At 36.8% G+C, this 21,239-nt stretch overlaps 1 non-coding gene across 1 annotated transcript; it reads left to right on the forward strand.

Moving 5' to 3' along the window:
* Window positions 1-6,787: 6,787 nt before the first annotated feature.
* On the forward strand, window positions 6,788-6,894 carry LOC131830931 (U6 spliceosomal RNA). Its single transcript, XR_009353463.1, has one exon. It is a non-coding gene; the product is annotated as a U6 spliceosomal RNA (small nuclear RNA).
* The last annotated feature ends 14,345 nt before the right edge of the window (window positions 6,895-21,239 follow it).

Genomic DNA, 21,239 nt, shown 5'->3' on the forward strand with positions numbered 1-21,239 from the left:
AAAAATAAATTTACTAATGAGGCCAAGAATTCAGAATCACAAATACTTCAGAACTAATAAAACTGCCTTCACTTGAGGGGATGCTAGGGCAAAGGGAATTTCGCTCCGTGCGGGAATCTTCCACCAAGCTGCGGAGACTAGCCCAGGTAAGCAGCAGCAGCATCCCCAAATCCAACTCTGATTTCCCAAGGAACGCTGTGCTTTCCCAGGGGAGATGCCCAGGCAAAGAGGCTTTCGCTGTGTGCGGGTATCTCCCACCGCGAGACTGGGCTCAGGCAAGCAGCAGCAGCCTGCAGAACATTTCTCAGCGAATGCTGTGCTTTCGCAGAGGCTTTGGCTTGGAGCGAACAGCACTTTGCTGCTGCTTCCTCAGCAAGGCTTCTGTCGCGTCAGGGAAGAAGAGCTTCGGGAGAGCTGGTGCCTCTTGGGCCTTGCTTTCCCGGGCTCCATGTTCGCGTCCTGGGTTCACCCTGCCAGGCCGAACTAAGCAGACACAGCTACAACCCTCCAGTAGCATGCGTAGCCTAGGATGGCACTCAATGCACACTACCATCTCCCAGTGTAGACATCACTTGGCCTTTTACTCTGGCTCTCAGGCGAACTCGCGGACTAGGCCAGTGCTTTCCCCACAGGAAAGGAGAGGTGACAGGATCCCAGCACACCACCCGTGCACTGAATAGGGAGCTTTGGGGGACTGTCCCCACTCCTTTCCCTTAAACCCCGTGCCTCCTCCAAGCTTCCACATCCTGCAGGAAGATGGCATCTGACTCCCCGTTATTTCAGGGAGCTGTTTTTGTGACTTCAGGGTAGGTGCCTGGTGGCTAGTGCATCTCTGCCCCAGAGACAGGTGGCCAAGGAGCTGCTTTCTCTTTGGGCCCAGAGGCTCAGGACAGGCATGCTTTCTGCCCAGACTCCATCTAAAGAGTGGAGCACGCGCCCTGCCATACTCATCCCCTTTTCTCTCCTTAGCAGCCAGGCTTCCGTCTCTCTGCACAGGGAGCGGGAGACACTTGTATTGCCACCGGCCGCTGTGCCTGCCAGGGCCGGCTCTCCTGCTTCGCAACCGTTTCCAGACCAGAAGGCCAACGGCTCCTGCTCTTCTCCCTGGGCAGCGTGCTGCACCTTCCACAGATGCTCCTGGGGAGCCCAGTGAAAGACGTGTCCCTTTCCTTAAGGCTCTTTCCACAGGCGCAACCAAGCTTCTCATGCCCAGGCAAAGAGGATTTCGCTCCATGCGGGTTTATTACACCGTGCTGTGGAGACCAGCTCAGGCAAACAGGAGCATCCCTCAGACTGGACTCTGATTTCCCAAAGAATGCTGTGCTTTCCCAGAGGGGTTGCCGGACAAAGAGGCTTTCGCTCTATGCAGGCTTCTCCCATCCTGCTATGAATACTAGGCTAAGGCAAGCAGCAACAGCAGCCCACAGAACCGACTCTGATTTCCCAGCGACTGCTATGCTTTCGCAGAAGTTTTCAGCTTGACATGAACCGCACTTCACTGCTGCTTCCTCAGCAAGAATTTGGGTTTTTTCTCTGTCGCAGCAGGGAAGAAGAGCCGCGGGAGAGCTGGTGCCTCTTGGGACTTGATTTCCCGGGCTCCAAGTTCACGCCCAGGGTTCACCTTGCTAAGCCTAACGAAGCAGACACAGTCACAACCCTGCAGCTGCGTGTGTGTCCTAGCATGGCACTCTATGCCTATTACTATCTCCTGGGGTAGGAGCCTTTTGTCCGGTGCTCAGGCAGACTCGGGGTCCAGGCCAGTCCTTCACCACAGGGGAGAGGAGACGACAGGATCACTGCACACGACCCGTGCACTGGGATGGGGAACTGTGGGGGACTGTCTCCACTCCTTCCCTGGCACACGCCCTGCCACCCAATTCCCTGCCACATCTTGGTGGAAGAAGGCATCTGACTGCCCGTTTCTCCATGGGGCTGTTTCTGCGAGTTCCGGGTATGGCACCTGGTGGCAAGCCCAAGTCTGCCCTTGGGACAGGTGGCCAAGGAGATGCTGTCCCGTTGGGACCAGAGGCACAGGACAGGCCTGCCTTCTGCCCAGACTCCTTCCTCAGAGTGGAGCACACGCCCCTGCCCTAGTCGTCCCCTCATGTCTCCTTAGCAGCCAGGCTTCCATCTGTCCGCACAGGGAGCGGGTGACACTTGTCTTGCCACCGGCCTGCTGTTCGTGCCACGGCAGGCTATCCTGCTTCCGGAGTGTTTCCCGACCCCAAGGCCAATGGCTCCTTCTCTTCTCCGGGGGCGGCGTGCTGCGCCTTACCCACACGTGGCTTCTCTCTCAGGCAGAGGGGATGCTAGGGCAAAGGGTATTTCGCTCCATGCGGGTATCTTCCACCAAGCTGCAGAGACTAGCCCCGGTAAGCAGCAGCAGCATCCCCAAACCCAACTCTGATTTCCCAAGGAACGCTGTGCTTTCCCAGGGGAGATGCCCAGGCAAAGAGGCTTTAGCTGTATGCGGGTTTCTCCCACCACGAGACTGGGCTCAGGCAAGCAGCAGCAGCCCGCAGAACATTTCTCAGTGAATGCTGTGCTTTCGGAGAGGCTTTGGCTTGGAGCGAACAGCACTTCTCTACTGCTTCCTCAGCAAGGCTTCTGTCGCGTCAGGGAAGTAGAGCTTCGGGAGAGCTGGTGCCTCTTGGGCCTTGCTTTCATGGGTGCCATGTTCGCCTCTCCTTGGGCCCAGAGGCTCAGGAAAGTCATGCTTTCTGCCCAGACTCCTTCCTAAGAGAGGAGCACAGGCCCTGCCCACCTCATCTCCTCCTGTCTAAAAAGGTTTTCAAATTTATATCTAGATAGATAGATAGATAGATGATAGATAGAGAGATATCCCAGAAGCTGCAATGCTAGGCTAAGACCAGGCTTTAAAGGGCTTTTCTATGCTCTACTAAATACTTTAAACCATTCATTATATCATAGCTCAGTGTTCGAATCTCCATTTGTTTCCTCAGTTTTCTAATATTTATCTTAAGGGGACCTGATCCAGACTTTTGATCACCTTTGTCTAAATATTTCTATTTTAACAAAGTCCTTTTGAACACTCAGAGACTATAACTTAGAAAAATACTCTGATTGTTATCTCACTAGAGTGGAAAATATATAGTTACCCATTAACTAATGATATCCATGTCTACATTAGATCCATGACATTTTTAATTCTTGGGAGCTTTTGGCTAAATGAATTTTTTACGCTTCCTTTAAATGAAGCTTTAAGCCATCGCCACATGAATAAAATTAAAGAGCTAAATGAAAACAAGCCAAGTATTTACAGAGTAATAGAATGTGCAGTGGAAAGAGTACAATTCTGAAATCATAAAGCCTAAATTAGTGTGATGCATCTTTATCAGCCATGTAATCATAAACCAGTTATCTAAATGTGTTAGCCTCAGTTTTTTCACCCCTGAAATGGTGATGATAATACTTATTATGCAGAGTTGTTGTGTGGATGTAATGAAGCATGGAGCATGAGAGTCTCTTATTCCATGCTAAAATGATAGCTATTTTTATACTTATAGTAATTCTAATAATAGTAATTAAATTGTTCAAAATGCAAATATTCATTTATATTGAGGCATTGTATTGACTATTCATAGACACATTTACCAAAATAAATTTCATTTTACTTTACCCCCTCTGAGGATATATATTCCTTAATTCAATACGAATCTCATTATGAATAATAATTATCATAATAAATGTGCTGATTTTTCTTCTATTTATTTTTAGGGAAGTGTCCTTTACTGTTGAACATAAAGAAACTTAAGCAAGTCTGTCTTATTCAAAATTTGCATGCTGCTTTCTTATGAACCTAGATTATAGAGTTGTATGAAATAAATTCATGCAGTTAAGACATTTATGTTTGGAAAACTGGGTGGTCAGTTTAGTATTTCAAAAGAAGATTTTAAATTTAAACCTTAAAACTGAGCTCTTTCAGCCTTATTTATAGACCATCCTTCATGCTTCATAAGTATTCCTTCATTGTAAACTAACTAATAGTGTTTGTCACAGTGTATATAACTAAAATGGATTTTGTATTTCATTATTTCAGAGTTAGTTGCAGTTTCTACTTCCTTTTTTGAAAAATAGATTAATTCTACAAAAAGTTATTTCCAGCTTTATTGAAAAATAATTGACATATTATAATTTGTAAATTTAAGAAATGATTTCTTATAACACTGCAAACTTTTAACATTGTGTAAATTTTGTACCATTTGATAAATTGGCATACATCTGTATTGCAATATAATCTACATAAAAATGTTAATACATCTACTATCTCATATAGTTGCCACTGTTTTTTATGCATGTATGGTAAGGAATTTTAAGATCTACTCTCTTAGCAACTTTTATGTATATAGTACAGTAGAGATGAAATACAGAGGTCTTGTGGGATTTGTTCCAGACTGCCTCAATAAAGTGATTATCTCAATAAACTAAGTCAAATCATTATTATTTTTTTTTGGTTTCCCACTGAAAATAAAATATTATGTTTCCCAGTGCATATAAAAAATAAACACTATACTGTACTGTTCAAAAGCATTATGTCTTTAAGGAAAAACAATGTATATACCTTAAGTAAACTAGTTCTGAGATTTCAGTGGGTCATAATTACTGATCACAGATCACCATAACAAATACAATAATAATGAAAAAAACTTGAAATATTGCAAGAATTACCAACATGTGACAGAGAGACACAAAATGAACAAATGTTTAGAAAAATGGTGGCAGCAGACCTATTTTATACAAGATTGCTATAAACTTTCAACTTGTAAGAATGTGATATATGCAAAGTTTAATAAAGGGAAGCACAATAAAAAAGTATGTATATATTATTAACTATGATCATCATGCTGTACATTAGATCCCCAGAACTTTTTCATATGATAGTTGCATGTTTGTACCCTTTGACCACCTTATTCCGCCCCAGGTTCACCTCCTGTCAACTCAACTCTAAGTTTCCATTAGTTTGCTTTTCCTTCAGATTCTGTATGTAAGGGATATCATAATACATAAATTTAAAAAATATATAAAATCTTTGAAATATTTCAATTAGTATAATACCTTCAAGATCCATCCATGCTGTTGTAAATGGCAGTATTTCTTAATTTTTCATGGCTAAGTAGTATTCCATAGTATATATTTACCATACTTTTTTATTCATTCATCCATTAATGGATACTGAAGTTATTTCCATCTCTTGCTTAGAGTTAATACTTTTATAATGAACATAAGAGTGCAGATATGTCTTCGAATAGTGACTTCGTTTCCTTTAGATATATACCTAGAGGTGGGATTACTGAATCATATGGTAATTTTACTTTTAATAATATGAATAATCTCCATACTGTTTTCCATACAAATTTATATCCCTATCACATTGCATAAGTTCCGCATTTTACCCAATATTTACCAAAATTTGTTAGTTTTAATTTTTTGGTAGTATATATTCTAATAGGTAGTAATATCTTGCTGTGTTTTTCAGAGGTAAACAACAACAACAACAACATAATGACTTTGCCCTGAGTTTTTACGTTGAGCACTTTTTAATGCTCCTGTTGGTCATTTATATAACTTTTTTGAAAAAAAAAAAAAGTCTATTGAGATACTTTTGCTATTTTTTAATTATATATTATTTTCTATTTGTATCTGTTGGTTATTAACCTCTTTTCAGATATAAGATTTGTAAGTATTTTCTTCCATTCTGTGGATTGTGTTTTCATTCTTTCTCTCTCTTTTGTTTTTTTTGCCAATGCAGAAACTTTAGTTTAATGTAATACCATTTATTTATTTTTGCTTCTTTTGCTTGTGTTTTTGGTCTGGTATCCAAAAAACTATTGGCAAGACCAATGTCAAGGAGAATTTTTCCTAAGTTTTCCCTTAGGAAATTTAGTTTCATGCATCACATTTAAGTCTTTAATCTATTTCAAGTTAAGATTTATGAGTAATATAAGGTTCCAGCTTCATGCTGGTTTATGTGACTATTCAGTTTTAAATATCATTTATTGAACAGACTATCTTTACCCATTATATATGTTGGCCCCTGTCAAATATTAGGTGACTGAATGAAAGGATTTATTTCTGGACTCTCAATTCTGTTCTACTTGTTTATGGGTCTGTTTTTATGCCAGTATACTTTATTGTTTTGAGCATGAGGGCTTAGTAGTATAGTTTCAAATCAAGAGTGTAATTTCGCTTCTTCATTCTTTCTCAGAACTGCTTTAATTATTTGTTGTCTTTTATGGTCTCATATAAATTTTAGGATTCTTTACTTACTTCTGTAAAAACACAATATTGGATTTTTTTAAAGATTATCTATTTATTTATTTCACAGAGAGAGAGATGACAAGCAGGCAGAGAGGCAGGCAGAGAGAGAAGAGGTAGCAGCTTCCTGCTGAGCAGAGAGCCTGATGCAGGGCTCGATCCCAGGACCCTGGGATCATGACCTGAGCCGAAGGCAGCGGCTTAACCCACTGAGCCACCCAGGCGCCCCTAACATTGGATTTTTGATAGGAATTGAATTTACAGATGGTTTTCGGTAGTATGGACATTTTAACAATGTTAATTCTTACCATTCATGAATATGAGCTATCTTTCCATTTATGTCTCCTTCAATTTCTTTATCAATGTCATAGTTTATGGGGTACAGATCTTTCATCTTCTTAGTTAAATCTTTTCCTAAGTATTTTATTAGTTTTGATGCTATTGTGAATTAGATTGTTCTCTTTATTTTTTCAGACAGTTCATCATTAGAGTGTTAAAATGCTCCTGTCTTGTGCTTACTTTGGCAGCACATATACTAAAATTGGAATGATGCAGAGAAGATTAGCTTGATCACTGAACAAGGATGACATGAAAAACTGGGAAGCATTCCATATTTAAAAAAAAACGAAACAAAACAAAATTCTTGTCTTTTATATATTGATCTTGTATTTGGCAGCTTTACTAAATTTGTTAATTCAAAATTTTTTGTGAATTTTTTAGGATTCTTTTCCATGTAAGTTATTTTATCCAAAAAAAAGAAAATTTTACTTCTTCCTTTTTTTTTTTTTTTTTGAGTCTTTTATTTCTTTGTGTTCCTTTTTTCTCTGGCTAGGACATCCAGTACTATGTCAAATGAGAGTAGTGAAAGTGGACACACTTGTCTTTTTTCTGATCTTTAAGGGGAAAACTTTCAAACTTTTTTGATTGAATATGAGATTAGCTCTGGGCTTGCAATATGTGTTTTTTCTTTAATGGATTTTTTAAATTATTTTTTAAAATTTTTTATAAACATATAATGTGTTTTTATCCCTAGGGGTACAGGTCTGTGAATCACCAGGTTTACACATTTCACAGCACTCACCATCACTCACCATAACACCTGCCCTCCCCAATGTCCATACCCCCACCATCCTCTCCCAACACACCTCCCCCCAGCAACCCTCAGTCTGTTTGGTGAGATTCAGTCTTTTATGGTTTGTCTCCATCCCAATCCCATCGTCTTTTATTTTTCTTTTCCTACGCCCGAAACCGCCTATGTTGCATCTCCACTTCATCATATCAGGGAGATCATATGATAGTTGTCAGATTGATTTATTTCGCCAAGCATAATACCCTCTAGTTCCATCCACGTCATCACAAATAGCAGGATTTCATTTCTTTTGATGGCTGCATAGTATCCCATTGTACATATATATTTACATCTTATTTATTGATTCATCTGTTGAAGGACATTTAGGTTCTTTCCATATTGTGGACATTGCTGCTATAAACATTTGGGTGCATGTGCCCCTTCAGAATGCCACGTTTGTATCTTGAGGGTATATACCCAGTACTACAATCACTGGGTCATAGGCTAGTTCTATTTTCAGCTTTTTGAGGCACCTCCACGCTGTTTTCCAGAGTGGTTGCACCAGCTTGCATTCCCACGTACAGTGTAGGAGGGTTGCCCTTTCTCCACATCCTCGCCAGCATCTGTCATTGACTGACTTGTTCATTTTAGCCATTCTGAAAGGTGTGAGGTGGTATCTCATTCTGGTTTTGATTTGTATTTCCCTGATGCCGAGTGATGTGGAGCATTTTTTCATGTGTCTGTTGGCCATTTGGATGTATTCTTTGCAGAAATGTCTGTTCATGTCCTCTGCCCATTTCTTCATTGGATTATTTGTTCTTAGGGTGTTGAGTTTGATAAGCTCTTTATAGATTTTGGATAGATACTGGCCCTTTATCTGGTATGTCATTTGCAAAGATCTTCTCCCAGATAACTTCTGACAGTCATCTTTTGGCTTTGTTAACTGTTTCCTTTGCTGTGCAAAAGCTTTTTGATCTGATAAAATCGCAATAGTTCATTCTTGTCCTTGCTTCCCTTGCCTTTGGCGATGTTCCTAGGAAGAAGTTGCTGCTGCTGAGGTCAAAGAGGTTGCTACCTGTCCTCTCCTCAAATGGATTCCTTTCTCACATTATGCTTCTTCATCCATTTCCAGTCTATTTTCATGTATGGAGTAAGGAAAAGGTCCAACTTCATTTTTCTGCATGTGGCTGTTCAATTCTCCCAACACCATTTGTTGAAGAGGCTGTCTCTTTTCCATAGGCCATTCCTTCCTGCTTTGTTGAAGATTAGTTGACCATAGAGTTGAGGGTGTATTTCTGGGCTCTCTATTCTGTTCCATTGATCTATGTCTGTTTTGGGGACAGTTCCCTACTATCTTGATGATGATAACTTTGTAATAGAGCTTGAAGTCTGGAATTGTGATACCAACAACTTTGGCTTTCTTTTTCAATATTCCTCTGGCTATTCGAGATATTTTCTGGTTCCAGATATATTTTAGGGTGATTTGTCCCATTTCTTTGAAAAAAATGGATGGGATTTTGATAGGGATTGCATTAAATGTGTAGATTGCTTTAGGTAGCATAGACATTTTCACAATATTTGTTCTTCCAATACAGGAGCATGGAACATTTTTCCATTTCTTTGTGTCTTCTTCAATTTCTTTCATGAGTACTTTACAGTTTTCTGAGTATAGATTCTTTGTCTCTTTGGTTAGGTTTATTCCTATGTATCTTAGGGTTTTGAGTGCAATTGTAAATGGGATTCACTCCTTAATTTCTATTTCTTCAGTCTTGTTGGTATAAAAAAAATGCAACCAATTTCTGTTCATTGATTTATATCCTGACACTTCACAGAATTCCTATACAAGTTAGAGCAGATTTGGAGTGGAGTCCTTTAAGCTTTCCACATACAGTATCATATCGTCTGCAAACAGGGATAGTTTGACTTCTCTTTTGCCAATTTGGCAAAATTTGGATGCCTTTAATTTCTTTTTGTTGTCTGATTGCTGAGGCTAGGACTTCTAGTACGATGTTGAATAGCAGTGGTGATAACGGACATCCCTGCCGTGTTCCTGACCTCAGCGGAAAAGTATTCAGTTTTTCTCCATTGAGAATGATATTTGCAGTGGGTTTTTCATAGATGGCTTTGATGATATTGAGGTATTTGCCCTCTGTCCCTACACTTTGAAGAGTTTTGATCAGGAAGGGATGCTGTACTTTGTCAAATGCTTTTTCAGCATCTATTGAGAGTATCATATGGTTCTTGTTCTTTCTTTTATTGATGTGTTGTATCACATTGACTGATTTGCAGATGTTGAACCAACCTTGCAGCCCTGGAATAAATCCCACTTGGTCGTGGTGTATAATCCTTTTAATGTACTGTTGAATCCTATTGGCTAGTATTTTGTTGAGTATTTTTGCATCTGTGTTCAGCAAGGATATTGGTCTATAGCTCTCTTTATTGGTGGGATCCTTGTCTGGTTTTGGGATCAAGGTGATGCTGGCCTCATAAAATGAGTTTGGAAGTTTTCCTTCCATTTCTATTTTTTGGAACAGTTTCGGGAGAATAGGAATTAGTTCTTCTTTAAATGTTTGGTAGAATTCCCCCGGGAAGCCGTCTGTCCCTGGGCTTTTGTTTGTTTGGAGATTTTTAATGACTGTTTCAATCTCCTTACTGGTTATGGGTCTGTTCAGGTTTTCTATTTCTTCCTGGTTCAGGTGTGGTAGTTTATATGTTTCTGGGAATGCATCCATTTCTTCCAGATTGTCAAATTTATTGGCATAGAGTTGCTCATAGTATGTTCTTATAATAGTTTGTATTTCTTTGGTGTTAGTTGTGATCTCTCCTCTTTCATTCATGGTTTTATTTATTTGGGTCCTTTCTCTTTTCTTTTTGATAAGTCGGGCCAGGGGTTTATCAATTTTATTAATTCTTTCAAAGAACCAGCTCCTTCTTTCGTTGATTTGTTCTATTGTTTTTTTGGTTTCTATTTCATTGATTTCTGCTCTGATCTTTATGATTTCTCTTCTCCTGCTGGGCTTAGGGTTTCTTTCTTGTTCTTTCTCTAGCTCTTTTAGGTATAGGGTTAGGTTGTGTACCTGAGACCTTTCGTGTTTCTTGAGAAAGGCTTGTACCGCTATATATTTTCCTCTCAGGACTACCTTTGTTGTGTCCCACAGATTTTGAACCGTTGTATTTTCATTATCATTTGTTTCCATGATTTTTTTCAATTCTTCTTTAATCTCCCGGTTGACCCATTCATTCTTTAGAAGGATGCTCTTTAGTCTCCATATATTTGGGTTCTTTTCAAACTTCCTTTTGTGGTTGAGTTCTAGCTTTAGAGCATTGTGGTCTGAAAATATGCAGGGAATGATCCCAATCTTTTGATACCGGTTGAGTCCTGATTTAGGACCAAGGATGTGATCTATTCTGGATAGCTGTCTTTTTATTTTTTATTTACCATTACCAAGTTTAATTTTATTTACCATTTAAAAAAAACTTTCTAGTTTTTTAAAACTATATTTCATTTATTTCTGCCCTAATTTTTATTTTTTTCCTTCCTTTTGCTACTTTTAAGTTTACTTTGTTCTTTTTGTATTTTTTGAACTTTTATATTAAGTTCTTTATTTGAAATCTTTTTTTATATACATTTATAGCTATAAAATTTCCTTTTATAACTGCTTTGCTGCTTCTCATAAATTTTTGGTATTTTTTTAAATTTTCCTCAAGATGTATTTTTATTCCCACATTGTCTTCTTTTTTTGATTTTTTGTTTGTTTGAAAATGTGTATGTCTGTGTATTTGTAAATTTTCCAAATTTCCTTCTGTATTGATTTCTAGTTTCATATTATTTTGGCTGGAAATATACTTGATATGCTTTCTATATTATTGATTTGGGGGGGACTCTTGTTTTGTGGTTTAAAATGTGATCTATCCTAGAAAATTTTCCACATGTGTTTGAGAAGAATATTTATTATGATACTATTGGATGGAATATCCTGTAAATATGTTAGGTTCATTTGACATAGTTCTTGTTTGTTTGTTTGTTTTGTTTGTTTGTTTGAGAGAGAGAGAGCAGGGCAGAGAGAATGAGCAAGGGGCAAGCGCAGAGACAGAGTGAGAAGACCCCCTCCTGAGCAGGGAGCCCAATGTGGGCCTCTACCTCAGGACCCTGGGATCACGACCTGAGCCAAAGGCAAAGGCTTAACTGACTGAGCCACCCAGTTGTCCAGGCATAGTGTCTAAATTCACTATTTTCTTATTGATTTTCTGTCTGGATGATCTATCCATAGGTAAGAGTGGGGTATTATTGTCCCCAGATATTATTGTATTGCTATTTATTTCTCCTTTTTGTTTTGTTAGTATTTGTTTTATATATTTATGTGGCTCAATATTAGGTACATGATATTTACAATTACTGTATTGATGAATTGATGACACTTTTCTTATTGTATAATGACCTTCTTTGACTCCTGTGGTGATTTTTAGCTTATATAAACCCTATTTTGTCTGTTATAGTTATTGCCACCCTTGTTTTCTTTTGTTATCATTAGCTTGGAATATCTTTCTCCATCCCTTTACTCTCTGCCCATGTGTGTCCTTAAAGCTAAAGTGATTCTTTTATATGATCAAACATATTGTTGGATCTTGTGTTTTTTGTTTGTTTTTTTAATCTATTCTAGCCTTTCTATGTCTTCCAACTGATGATTCCATTCACTTACAGTTAAAGTAATTATGGATAGGTAAGGACTTAACTATTGCCTTTCATTCTTTTTATATTTCATGATTTATTTAAATTTTAGTTAATATATAGTGTAATATTAGTTTCAGGAGTAGAATTTAGTAATTCACCATTTACATATGCTCATCAATGCTCATCACAAGTGACCTCCTAATAATTATTACTGGCTTAGCCCATTCCCCTGCCCATCTCCCCTCCAGAAACAGTTTGTTACTTATAGTTAAGTGTATTATGGTTTGCCTTCCCCTCCCTTTTTAAATTTTTTTTTCTTTCCCCAGTGTTTATCTGTTTTGTTTCTCTTTTGTAGATGCTCTGCTCTTTATTTCCTGTCTTGTTCTCTTTGTTTGTAATCTGATGACTTTTTGTGGCAGTATGTTTTAACTTCTTTATCAAAATGTTTTGTGAATCTACTACATTTTTTAATATTTACAATTAAGCTTTTATAAAATACGTTAGTTATAACATTCCATTTTATTTTGAAAACAACTGAACTTCAATAGTTTACAGAAAATTTATACTTCTCCTATAACAATAGGTTATTGATGTTTTTACATTTTAGATCATTTTTATATTGTACTTTCAATAACAAATGATTGCAGTTATAGTTATTTTTAATAGGCTTTTAAACTAGACTACTAAATGATTTATAAAACACTATTACAATATTAGAGAATCTGGTTTTGACTATACATTTACCTTTCGCAATAAATAAGGAGCCATCCATGCATCCATGTTGCCATCTTGATGACATCACCATCCCCAAATCTCCAGTAAGTGTTACTTTATATTTATCTTTTTTTTAAGATTTTATTTGTTTATTTGACAGAGAGAGAGAGAGAGAGAGAGCTCAAGTTGGCAGAGTGGCAGGCAGAGGAAGATCGAGAGGCAGGCTTATTACCCAGCAGTGAACCCGATGCAGGTCTTAATCCCAGGACCCTGGGATCATGACCTGAGTGAAATGCAGCTGCTTAACTGATTGAGTCACCCAGGGAGCCCTAAATTTTACTTTAGTTAATAAAAATAGCAGAACAATTTTTCTTATAACTGGAAAATACATTGTATATATATCTATCAAAAATAACTTGTCGGGCGCCTGGGTGGCTCAGTGGGTTAAGCTGCTGCCTTCAGCTCAGGTCATGATCTCAGGGTCCTGGGATGGAGCCCCACTTTGGGCTCTCTGCTCATAGGGGAGCCTGCTACCTCCTCTCTATCTCTGCCTGCCTCTCTGCCTACTTGTAATCTCTCTCTGTCAAATAAATTAATAAAATCTTTAAAAAAAATAACTTGTCATGGGGGCGCCTGGGTGGCTCAGTGGGTTAAAGCCTCTGCCTTCGGTTCAGGTCATGATCCCAGAATCCTTGGATCCAGTCCCACATCGGGCTCTCAGCTCATCAGGGAGTGTGCTTCCTCCTCTATCTCTGCCTGACCCTGCCTACTTGTGATCTCTGTCAAATAAATAAATAAAATCTCTTATAAAAAATTTAAAAAATAAATTGTCATGTCTGGGATCAGGAGCATATGGAAAAAAATAATATCTGAGGACAATACTTCTGCCATGTTTTGTGCCTTGTTAATATTTTTAAACAGTCAGGCAACTTTTAGCTTTATTGATATACCTGCTATGATACCAGCAGTGCCTTTTGGAGCCCTATGACTATAAAAATTAATTGCAAATATTCAAAATGTTTACTATGGTGTCACTATTTAGGGCCACCACCAAGCATGTTTCAGAAGTAAGCATAACTGTTACTCTTCTGTAAGGCAAAAGGGCATGTTTTCAGGAGTTCCATCTGCTGTACCAGGAGGTGAATCAAGTAATGGTTTTTGTCTATAAAATAATTCACTTTTCAATCTAACATTCCTCATTCTAAATTATAATAATAAAAACTAGGAGGAGACTAAAACAAACAAACAAACAAACAACTACAACTACAACAACCAGCTTTTCCTTTAGTGGAAAAGTAAATAGAACCTTATGAGTAGCCTGAAATTTATTTTTAAATATTTTTATGATAAGCGTTTTTGTTAGAAAACCATATATTTTATATTACTAAGAAATAACAGGCAAAGTTTTAGTACCTTCTAAAAAGTCTAGTTACTTCTATTTATCTATTAACTCATCTCTATGAAGTACAACATGATCACAGCTATTGTATCTACCCAAGTTTGTATGCTTTGGTTATTATATGTTTGCTATTTCCTTGCATAATTTTTACAATATTTGATACATAATAGTATCTTTAAGTCCATCTACGGTTTCACAGAATTTGTTTGAACTTCATAAAAATGTACCATACTTTTTGCACTGTCCTTGCTTTACTTCTCTATTAACTTTCCAAGATTTATTCACTTTAGAGTGTGTAGCTATCATTTATTTTTATTCCTCCATAATGCTATGTTTACAAATTTGTATTTATCTGTACTTTTAAAAATATCTTAATTATATACCATTTCTCATCTCATGTAACACTCATGTTACTTCTACACTTATCAGATATTATGTAACTGAAAACCACAACTCAGCAACAATATAGCACCATTTTTCAAAATTAAATGGCTTACCAGAATTCTTTAATTCTATCCTTTATTTGTATTGGATGACCCTTTATTCTAGTATTTGGCAGTGTTCATATGGAGGAAAGCTTATAAGTTGATATTCCATAAATAGAAGGATTTATTATGATTGATTAATTATTTTCATTTAGAATGCATAGAATATGGTTGATTTAATATTTGTTTCTTACTCTCTGCCTGGAACATAGTGCTATCTATGTAATAGCCACTAAAATATTAAGTTAATTACCTAGACTTTAAACTTCATATGAATAGGAATAACATACAGAACTCTTCTCAGATTGGGACACCTGGGTGGCTCAGACAGTTAAACGCCTGAGCCTTTAGCTCAGGTCATGATCTTAGGGTCCTGGGACTCAGTTCTGCAACAGATTCCCTGCTTAGCCGGGAGTTTGCTTCTCCCTCACCCTGCTGCTCCCCCTGCTTGTGCTCTCTCTCACTCTCTCTCTTACAAATAAATAAAATTAAAAAAATAAATTCTTCTCAGATAGCTAATATAGAATATCGTCTTTGTATTCATCAAAGGGAAAGTGCCATATAATAATGAAATTCAGACTACTTCAAATTCATTTTTTAACCAGTAAGAAAGTACTGGAAACAAGCCAAAAATGTCTTTAATGAATTAAAGAAAGAGATTGGTTTTCAATATCTTAATGTTTCTAAAATAAATTGCAAGATTTTTATACTAGATATCAGTGTAAATATTCATTATACAAGGATATTCTAAAAATAAACCTGAGAAAACTACTTGCCATATATGATGACAAAAACGAGTTTGACAAAAGTCAGTTTGGGTAAAACTTACAACACCTACCACCTGAAACTCTTGTTCTATAATTTAATTATTTTAATTTACAAAAATACAAAAATAATATATCAGAGTAAGTCTATTGATAGCTTTGAAGGTATGCTCTGGTTGTGCACTGTTTACTATTGAAAGGGGAATCAAATATGTGATGCTTATGGTGTGACTATATTAAAATTCAACAAGTTCAGAAGCATACGAGGAATAGAATAAAGACAAAAGATGACCCTTACTTATCCTAAAGATAGACAATGGTATATATGTGCTAGTTGGGGAGAGAATCCAGTCAGTAGATGGAGGATGTGGTAGTGGAAAAAAAAAGACACAACGTTTTTGTTGAACGTTTAGCAGTATATTTAAGAAAGTGAAATTGTTTGTTAATAGCCTTGAGTAAAATCCAAAAAATATTTTCAATTCATTGAAGATTATTTAGGAAAAACTTGAAAAATACAACTTGATAAGGATTCCCATAAAAGATTCATAAGCAATACAAGTTTCAGAATTTTTAGTATATTTTCCCTAAAAAGCCATTTGATTTAAATTAAAAAGAATTCTATTTACCTGCCACTTAAATAAGAGGAAATTATTTGGTTTTGTAATAAGTCATTAAAATAAATTAACATATCTTGAGAAAACAGATATGCACACTAAGTTAAAAATAATAGTGCTTAAGCTGTTCAGCAAACATTTGCAAAATTCCTTGCCTTCAGCTAGCTCTGGAGTTCTGCTAGGTGAGTAAGGCCATGTATGTTACTGCTCAGAGTACTGATGCAAAGCAATTGTCCCCTTCACATCCATTTATTGCCGTTGATAGGTGATGCTATGTTGTTTAGAGATACATAGATGGCCCTACATGAAGGCCTTTTTTTGTGTGTATATGGGTGACTGTGATTTAACTTTCAAATCAGATGGCTCCTGATTTACAATGATTCAACTTACGATATATTTGGCAATGATGTGAAAGTGAAAGTGATTCAGTAGAAACTGTACTTTGAATTTTGAATTTGGGTCTTTATAAAAAGGGCCAGTGACGTGTGGTATGGTGCCGTCTTGTGATGCTGGGCAGGGGCAGTGAGCCACATTCCCAGTCAGCTAGAAGATTACAGGGGTGAACACCTGATATTCTTACAACCACTCTATATATAACCATTCTTTTTTTTTAGTGTAATATTTAATAAATTGCAAGTGATATTTGATACTTTGTTATAAAATAGGCTTTGCTTAAGATGATTTTGCCCAAATGCAGGCAAATGTAAGTGTTCTGAGTATGTTTAAATAAGCTTAAGGTAAGCTATGATATTTGATAGTTTAGGGGTATTAAATGCATTTTCAATTTTTTATGTGTTTCTCTGTACATAGCCCCGTTGTAAGCTGAGGAACATCTCTCTATGTATATGTAGCCTTCGTATGGCTTACATATTATTGGCATGAAACATCTAGAACAGTACGTGTGCTATATGATTGTCTACAACATCAAACAAGTTTCTTGAAAACTTGTGCCAAAGGGGTTATGTCTTTAAGGATTCTTATTTCAGAAGGGTTCTCTCAAACGTAAGATTTTTCAGAAGTTAAGTGAAAATCTGACCAAACTAAACATTTTTCCATTTTCCCTAGTGAGCAAAGATAGCTAAAATCTATCTGCCATTTTCAACACTGCACTCAACGACTGTAATTCTAATTTAAGAACAGATTATTTATATCAAAACCACATGTTGGTCTAAACTTACACAATATTCATAAATCTCACTCAGAGCCTTGGACACTTTTATTTGTTGAGTCTATATGGTACTACGGACATTCATCTTTTTTGACCTCATAGCTTCATGTATGTCTATACTTTTGAAAATACATGCATCATAGTTCCATTGTAAAATGTCTGGGTTATAAAATGTGCTATGCTATCAAAATGGTAATAAGAACATACAAATGACCTGATGTAATGAACTGGACCAGATTGCCAGATATCACATTTCATACCAGAAAGATTCAGTGGTAAGTTTTAAAATGGCCAGCTATACTTCGACTGAATTATAACTCATTTAACTTCTTTCTTTGTGTCCAGTATTATACATTAGTCAGTATTATAGTAAATAAGTACTTTGGACAGATGTAAATATGCTGTAATAAAAAATGTTTTTCTTTTTTCTTTTAGTCCTTTTTACTTGTAAGACTAGCCACAAATACCATGCCTCCCCCAAAATAATTTGCAATCCAAATTTATCTCTAAATGAATTTATTGCACAGAAAAAAATATATATATATACACTTACAGTAGACATGTTCCAATATAGTTACTCAACAGCAGGGCTCTAAATGTAAGCAGTATAGTTGTTTTGTTTTGTTTTGTTTTGTTTTCTTTAAAAAAAAAAAAGAGGTTATGTGAAATATTGGAATTTTATTTCCAGGCCTAGTATTTCAAGACAGTTAACTACACTTACAGTGTCAACAGCCTCTTGTTGGCAGTATGATTTTATTGGCTCCATTGAATAACAGCAAGAATTTACTATTGGTTCTTCTTTTATGACACACAGAGAAAAAAGAAATTGACACATTTGCTGAAGACCAACCAGAACAATTTTAACCTATCAAAATTGATGGGAGGCCTTCACAATTCATTGCAGACAATCTGCTACTCCCATTATGATAAAGGAGAGAAGAGTCATAATCAGGGAAGAAAGCTAGATTAATACTTTTAATTATCATTGAATTATTTAGCCTGCTATAGGATTATTATTATTAGTGTCATTTGATAATTTTCTCTCATTTTATTAAACACAACTGTGAGTAATTACCCTCCCTAATATTTCTCTGTATTGGCTGACTAGCAAGCAAACATTCATGAAAATATCCATTAGCCACACATATAAAATGCTGCATTATGATGCTGTTGAATCAGAACATACCACTACCTGATCCTGTAGCTCTTTGAGGATTTGCAAATCAATTAATTCTATGTTTATTGGATTCTTCCCATACAATTAGAAAATTTATAATAGAGTCCATGAACATTATTAGTTTTACCATTTTAAACCAGCAATCACACTTTGATTTTTACAACAAATGCAGAAATATAAACACACACATTTGGATCAGTTTTCTGTTAGTCTGTCTGGACTTCAGAATCCTATTCCTCAAGATAATGCACACCAAACTTCTGGATTAAACAAGAAATTAGATGGCACCTGAACACTTGGTTTAATATTCTCCAAAGGTCTATGCAACTTATTTCTTACATTATGACATTGTTTTACAAAGATCCACACTTTTATAATGTTAGTATTTCTAATAATCAATAAAGTCAATTAATCATGATTAAAAATCAAACATAAAAATTTCTACTTTTTGCTTTTGCCCCCTCCATTTGGAACTTATTTATAGCCTGATAATACAAAGGTCTCTATGTTTATGAAAATCTGGACAGAAATAGCTCTAAGATCCCATTCAGAACTTGATATTAATCTAAGTCTTTTGGCTCCATTTATCCTGAGAGCAAGAGTAGGACAAAGGATTTGAGTACTGTTAGTTTATCTGGGAGATTATCCAAGGTAGAAAAGAATGGGAAAGTGATACAGTGAAGAAGCAACTTTGTCAAAGAGGTACATTGTTGATATAATTGTTGTGGATAGAAAATGAAGGCTTGCTTTTACTGAAAGGTCCTGAGAAACTTCTTTAAGTTGTCCTCATGAAGACCTGAAAACTGACAATTTTATCTGTGGTTCTTATTTCCACTTCACTGAGAGCTGTCCTCAGAGGACAGTAACTCTCCTACACTTTTGGGTTGTGTTGGAGACATTCTAAAATGAGAGAGAGAACACGAGATGCTATCAGTCTTAAGTAACTGCAATTTCCCATGGAACTATCCACCACAGGTTTGGCTATAATCAGGTGTTGGGCCTTGATATCAGAGGGATTTGAGGCAGTATCATTTTAGGTTAATCATTATATCTGAAATTTCCAAAAACTTCAACTGATGAAACTTTGATTATAAATCTATAAATATAACAATAAATCTACAGTATTCCAATTATTTTCATAGAAATACACAGACAAAGCATCAATTGATTAATATTTAAATGTTACAAAATACTGAACTGAAAGAATTTGGTCATATAGCAACGTGTAAGAAGTAGAACTTAGGTTTATGTTAGAACTCAGGATGCATTTGAGACTCAGTTAAGAAATTGAATGGAGGGACGCCTGGGTGGTTCAGTGGGTTAAGCCACTGTCTTTGGCTCAGGTCATGATCCCAGGGTCCTGGGACCGAGCCCCAAATGGGGCTCTCTGCTCAGCCGGGAGCCTGCTTCCTCCTCTCCCTCTGCCCGCCTCTCTGCCTGCTTGTCAACTCTCTCTGTCAAATAAATAAAAAAATCTTAACAAAAAAAAATTGAATGGATGTCTGACTATCTTATAGGTTTGCTAAAAATCAGTGACTTTGTGTTCACGTGTGGCTATGCAGGAATTTTTAACTTTCTCTAAGAAGTTATTAGATTTGTTTATATAATGGCAGTAAAGGATGGGGAAAAGCAAAGTACAAACCCCATAAAGACAAAGACAGTGAATATGAGAAAAGAGTAATAGATAAGAAGAATCAATGCATTTGAGGAAAATGGGAATTGAAATACACAATGATTGTTGATTTTTTTAGATGGAGAACACAAAACTCGCTTGAAAGAAGGAAATAACAGAAGACATGTTGTGATGTGAGACAGAATCCTGGAAAAGGCAGTAACGTGGAATAAAGGAGTAGGGAGAGCATATCAGGTATTTTGGATAGGAAGGAGTTAGGAGGTAATTGCTTGATAAATTTTATATGGCCCAATTAAATGCACAGATATCTCTTCTTTAATTTATATGGAGAACAGGGTGTCCTTTCTCTTCCCTTTCAGAGCACCAGAGGTGTACTCTTTCAGACTGAAAACCTGAAAAGCTCAGGACTCAGTTGCTTAAGCACAGCTGAGAGGACATATTTCAATTAAGATTTACATTTTGCTGTATGTAGTAGACTGTCAAAAGTGGTTTAACCATATTTTTTCATTTAACAAGAAGACTACAGATAGTGTTTTCTGGTGTTGGTTCAGAGTCTTAAGAAAGTCAAGTGAGGGCGCCTGGGTGGCTCAGTGGGTTAAGCCGCTGTCTTCGGCTCGGGTCATGATCTCAGTGTCCTGGGATCGAGTCCCGAATCGGGCTCTCTGCTCAGCAGGGAGCCTGCTTCCTCCTCTCTCTCTCTGCCTGCCTCTCTGCCTACTTGTAACCTCTCTCTGTCAAATAAATAAATGAAAATCTTTAAAAAAAATAAAAATAAGAAAGTCAAGTGAACTATCTTAGAGGTTTTCATGGCTTTTTATTCACAGTTGCAAAAATTGCTGTTGGAGTTCTCACTATTAAGCCCACATTTCTGGCAGAAAGATAGAGGTAAAAGAGAATGATAGCTTGTACGACTGATACTTTGTCATATGCTTACAATATAACTAGAAAAGAGACAATAAAATATTTGATGTTGTTTTAAGTTTCCTTGTTGTCAATCCCTCAGTGCTTTCTGATATTAAAGGAAAAAGTAGATGGATATTGACCTGGCTACTATCAACACCTGTCAGTCTCTCTTGGATAACCAATATCTCTAATCTCTTCTTCCCAGTAAAAAAAAATAAAATATATTCATAACCCACACTTTGCCATCTCAAGTTACTGCACCAAGATAAAAATACAATGATTTTCAGTTGTCCCAAATGGACAGAATAACCTTCTTATGATATCATGTCTTATAGATAATTGGCTTGCTACCAATATACCCAGAT

The sequence above is a fragment of the Mustela lutreola genome, chromosome 4, assembly GCF_030435805.1.
Source record: "Mustela lutreola isolate mMusLut2 chromosome 4, mMusLut2.pri, whole genome shotgun sequence".
NCBI lineage: Eukaryota > Metazoa > Chordata > Mammalia > Carnivora > Mustelidae > Mustela > Mustela lutreola.